Below are 5,953 nucleotides of genomic sequence, written 5' to 3'. Positions count from 1 at the left end.
TCTTCCACACCTGTGCACAGGACTCTGCTGAACAGTCCTAAAGCACAGTTGTGGTCTAGTGACTGTCTCCAAACTGAAACCCCTAGAAAGAGGAAGGAGACCTGTAACACGCAGGAAGTAAACAAAACCTACAAGACACAAGACGCTCTGGAAGGCCCACGGTTATCTAAGCAGTAACAGTGGAGAGCTTCTCCATTTCTTCAGAGAGTACCAGTACTATAAAATAGGAGGGACACAGTGGTGGTGAGAGCTGGAAAACACTGGAGCAGGCAGAGGCGCTTGGGGTCATGGCACTAATCCGACTCTATGAGTGATCCTGACACCACAACAAAGCCAATAGGACAACCGGTAAAACAAAACACATTGACGGAGCTGTTTTCTCCACCGTGGGTTCTGTGAACCATCCAGTCACTGCGTTGGAAGCTGGTAGGGTGTTGCCTTCTCATTACCGAGAAATCATCTCTGAAGCGTCTGCTGTGGTGCTTCACTGCTGTGCACATGAATGTTAATGTCCCCCCCCAACCCCTCTGCTGTGAAATAAATGGCAAGCTGAGATGATGACAAGGAAAACAGAGTGGGGCTTTCGCCCAGGGCTCCGTGCATTGGTGTGACTAGATGCATGTGGCTGTGGGTCTGTTTTGTCCCCTCTTCTTCCCTGTGAGGATTGCAGCTCCCCTGAGCACAGGGGGAGCAGGTTACTGGGCTGCTACCTGAAGCTGTTTCTTCCTAGGAGGTGGTTGGGAGAGTGATATTGATTCTGGGATTTATGAGATCCTTTAGACTCCTGTGTCCCTGAGACAGACACGGGGCAGGGGCAGGTGAGGCCATGCATTAGATGGGGCTCAGAAAACAACACGGGGACAGGGAGGTGAAGTGGGACAGGGACAAAAGCCTTGGGGGAGAGCAAAGTGGTAGTAACTTTAATCCCTGGTGCAGTTCAGCCAAGGACTCCATCCTGTTCTGGCAGGAATCCATAGAGGGTTGTCCCTCAGGGTGCAGGACCACAATGCAGGATGCTGCCTCTGCATGCAAGAGGTGAGGTCAGGGGCGAGCAGAGATGCAGATGTTAGGAGTAAAGTGAAGGCTGTCAGAGGTCACGTTGCTTCAGCCCTCCCTTCCTGCATACCATGCTCTCATCAAGGGCTCTCTCAGGTGGCTCATCCTCAGCCATGACACTCCTAATTTTCCATCCTCTGGCCTCTAGTGTCCTCTAGGCAACAAGAACACGAGCCTTTGGGATGTCGACAGCCAGGGTCCTCTCATCACTAAGGTCCCTATAGTGGGTAGGTGGCAGTCTTGTCTTCTCAAGCTCTGTGATGTTCTGGGCATGGCTACTGCCTTCCAGGTCATCTTAAAGGGCCTGAGACCACCCGGAGATTTCTAGAAAAGCAACAGCCAGCAACCTGAGGGTGTCCACCTGTGGGTCTGGCCTCCTTGCCGCTAGGATAACTTCTTCCAGCTCTGGCTTGCATGCAAACCCACATGTAATGGAAGAAGACAGGATAGAAAAGGAAGGCGTGAAGCCCAGGAGATGGGTAGGAAGCTGAGAGCCCAACCCACCTTAATCAGGAAGGATGATGGAGCCTGGTTTGCATCCATAAAAGGTTATGCTCATCCATGTAGGCAAAGCTCAGAGGTTGGATGGAACTTGGCAGACCTCCTGCCTGTGCCTGGGTACTGGCACTGCAGGGGCACACCACCACACCTGACTGAAACATTAGCTTCGGGGGCTTTTGTGGTGGATCTGCCTTTCCAGACTAAAAAATGTGGCTTCTTTGAAGGACTTAATTAGCATCTCACAAAAATGAGCCCTCTTCTTTCTAGTCAGGCACCCAGCCTGTCCAAATCCTGAAGCCCTGCAACCAGTTCTGTAGGTGCCATGGATGTGTGAGGTACCTCCATGCGGCTGGGCCACGGCTGCACCACAGCAAGCCGCTTCCCTCACACTCAGCTAGAGTAGGGCAGGGGTTACTGATGTCCCCATTCCTCCCACTATCCCCTGGGAAGGGGAAGCTGTAAAGTTGGAGCTAGGCCTTCAAAGGTGTAGTGCCTTGGACTTTCCTTCAAAGCCAAAGATATTCTGTTTACACACAGAGGCCTCTAGTTTGATAACAAGGAACTTAGGAAACAGAGCAGAGCTGCTCCGTGTGTGTATGTGTGTGTATATGTGTGTGTGCAGTGTGTGTGTATGTGTGTGTGCAGTGTGTGTGTGGTATGTGTGTGTGCAGTGTGTGTGTATGTGTGTGTGTGTGTGTGTGTGCAGTGTGTGTGTATGTGTGTGTGCGTGTCTACTGGGCTTGCTTGCCAGGGAAGCTGGTGGGGTTAGAGGTGAGCAGGGTCAGGGATCAACAAGGACAGCAGTGAGTGGGGTCAGGTTTTAGTGGCAGTGTGATCAAAGGTAAGCTGAGGTCAGAGTTGAGCAGGGTCAGGGGTGAGCAGAGTCGGGAGTAAGCAAGGTCTGTGGTGAGCAGGTTCATGGGTAAGGGGTTGGGATAAACAGGACTAGGAGTGAACAGGGTCAAGGTGAGTGGAATTGGCGATTGTCAGAAAGGTGTGTTGTGCAGGCTTAGGGGTGCACAGGGTCAGGGTCACACAGAGGAAGCATTATGTCCACACAGCTTACAGATAGGGACATACTTACAAACCCTAGTATTCAGTGGGGCTGTGGTGGCACACACCTTTAATCTCAGCACTTGGGAGGCAGAGGCAGGTGGATCTGTGAGTTTGAAGACAGCCTGCTCTACAGATGGAGTCTCAACCTTCCTAACGTTGCAACCCTTTAATACAGTTCCTGTTGTGGTGAACCCCTCCCCACACCAACTATAAAATTTTCATCACTGCTTCATAACTATAAGTTTACTGATGTTAAGAATCACAATGTGGGTTGTGACCCCTTTGGGGGTCAAATGACCCTTTCATAGGTTGGGAAGCACTGGGTTAGGGCTGTGAGTACAATGGCAGAGAAAAGCCTCTGGGTGCTACCTCCCCTCTAACCCTGCCCGGCTCATGGCAACTACATGACAAGGGCTCCTCAGTGGACAGAGTGAGTAGAGGGGTGTCCCCTATGTCCAGGGGCCTCCTTCACCCATTATGCTCCACTTTCCTTACCAGACCCTCCCCCTCCCTGCTTCTCAGCATGACTGAGCTTCTGTCATTCCTGAGCTATAGAACATGGCGTTCAGTCACAACTATGGCATTAGTGGAGTAATAGACTGCACGCCTCTCCACAGTCGACCCGCCATCCTCAGTAAACAGAGGGACGCGCCTGTCTCAGCTGCGCATGGAGAAAAGGCTCATTTGAGCCGGTGCTTGGAGATAATGTCTTGTGAATAGCTATTTAGTCATCACCTGTCATCCTGGCCAGGAAGCTGCGCACAGGGGTGCGGGAGATTTATAGAGATGCAAAGCTCATTTTTCTCAGAAAGTCTGTGGGCGGCTCTGCTGGAGGACAGAGCTAACTCTACCCAGATGTGGGAGCCAGGATCACCCAGCCATACAGTGAGGCTCTGGACCCAGGAACCAGCACCCACCTGGAAGGAAGAACTCCCCCCACCCAGCACTCTTCCTAATTCCTTAGCCCGGAGGCCTCAGGACTTTCTTGGCCACAGAACCTGAGAGAAAAGCCCAGAGGTCCCTTTTACAGGCTCCATAACTACAGAGGTGAAAGGAAAGAAGAAGAGGAGGAGGAGGGAGGAAGGATGCGATTCGGAGAGGAAGGGGAAGGGAGGAGAGAAAGGGGAAAGGAGGGAAAGAAGAAAGGGTGAGCAAAAGAGGCTAGAGAGAAAGAGGGAGGAGGAGAGGAGGGGAGAGGAGGGGAGAGGAGGTGAGAGGAGGGAGAGATGGTGGAGGGAGTGAGGGCAGAAAAGGGCAAGAGTGAGGACAAGGGCTTAGCTCCAACCCTTGGAAAAGTCTGGAGGGCCCCTCCCTGATGACCCAGAGCTAGTGTGGATGAAGGCCTAGCCTCCAAGACATAGCCCATCCCTGTTCAACCAGGGACCTAGGTGCTTCCCCCAGGGTGGGGCCTACATGGAGTGTGTGTTCTGGGCATCCATCATGACCCTGGTCAAGTCCAGTTAGAGAAGAAATATCTGAGGGACCCAAACTGCTGTGGTCCATCTTCCTAAACCCATTGTCTTCTTTCCTAAGAACAATCAAGACAAAACAAGAAAACAACCTGCCACAGACAAGTGACAAGGAGCAAGGCTCACACTTAACTGCTCCAGAGCCCCTCTCAGCTGCTGCCCACCCCACCCCATGGCCTGCCAAGCCCCCACCCCACCCCTGTTTATCCATTTCCAGCCAGCATCCTCAGCTTCCTCTGCTGGCCCCTTGCTCTCCCCTCCCCTCCCCTCACCCCCGTTCTGAAGAGCTCATGGCTGAAATTAAAGAGCCGCCGCCATCTTTGGCTGCCTCCTTGGCCTACCTGTCACTATTTGTCCCCTGCAGGAGCCTACACAGGCCTCTGGGGAGAGTGAGAAATCAACAGCATTTGTTCTTGTTGTGTTTCCTAGATGGTCATGAGGTATACTCTGGGTCGAGGAAGGGACTAGGGCTAATCAGGCTCCTAATTAGTGACTCCAGGTGTGGTAATTGCCCAGCAGTTGGGCTGTTGTCTGTTAATCACCAAGGGCTCCCCAACTGCTCTCATGGAATTAAATGATGGGGTGGATCTGGGGACCAGGCGGGAGGTGTGGTCAGAGGTGTGGCTACAGTGACTATCTGAGGAACTGTGGTGCCTGAGGCTATCCTGCAGGGGCATGAGGGTGGCTAGCTATTTTTATTTTTTATTTATTTATTTATTTTTTAAATTTTATTTATTATATATACAATGTTCTGTCTGCATGTGTGCCTGCAGGCCAGAAGAGGGCACCAGATCTCATCATAGATGGTTATAAGCCACCTTGTGGTTGCTAGGAATTGAACTCAGGACCTCTGGAAGAGCAGTCAGTGCTCTTAACCCCTGAGCCATCTCTCCAGCCCCCAGCTAGCTATTTTTATTAGCTGCAGGTCACTCTCAATCTGCTTAGAAATGTTGGTATCAAGCCTTGAAGATACTAGCATGGTAGACAGGGTGGGAAGATTGAGGGTCCAAGAAGAGGCTACATTCCTGACAGGCATTACCTGAAGCCCTGTGTGGCCACCACAGGCTTACCACTTTTTGTGCCTTTTACTCCCTCTGCCCAACAAAGATGGGATATCTTTGGCTATTTAATAAAATCTGCATTCATCAGAAATGAGGTTTCCGTCTTCTATCTCAGTGAAACCAGAGCACGGCATCACCTTTTTCTGGAAGCAGGGAAACTGAGGCCTGAGTAAGAGAGCCTATGAGGCCCTTGCATGATTAGAGGGTGCAGGTGCACAGGAAGTGCTCAGCCATGGGGGAGGATGTGCCACCCTCAACCACCACCATTATGGAGAAGAGGAGAAAGAGAAGAAACAGCAAGGGAGGGGGGAGGGAGAGCAGGAGGGAGAAAGGGAGAGAGGGAGAGAGAGAGAGGGAGAGACAGAGAGGGAGAGACAGAGACAGAGACAGCCGGACACTGGGAGGAGGCCTCATTGGCCTAGGCAGAGAAGGAAGCATTCAGTCTGGGCTCCTTGTGAGGAAGTTCCCAAGAGCCTAAGGTCCAAGGCCAACACAACTTGGAATAAATGATCAAGTTATGAATTAAACACAACGGAAATGTAATTACCACGGGAACCAGCTGAGAATAAAACAGATTACCCCTGTAACAGTCATTAAGCTGTTGTCACACAAGCCCCTCTAATGTGTTGCTGATTAAAGTCAATCCTGGCACAAATGATCATCTCGTGTGGTTGCCCTCTGCTCATCTAGGGTCCTCGCAGAACATGCACAGAGAGCTCCTGGGGCCTTAAATCCTCTCCTGCCTGATTCGTACATGACCTTTGGGGCCCGTGGACTTTCAGCTTCTACCCACAAAGTGCCACCTAGTGG

Source organism: Acomys russatus, chromosome 4, assembly GCF_903995435.1.
Source record: "Acomys russatus chromosome 4, mAcoRus1.1, whole genome shotgun sequence".
Lineage (NCBI taxonomy): Eukaryota > Metazoa > Chordata > Mammalia > Rodentia > Muridae > Acomys > Acomys russatus.
The sequence above is the reverse complement of the archived record's forward strand: the minus strand, read 5'-3'. Positions refer to the sequence as shown.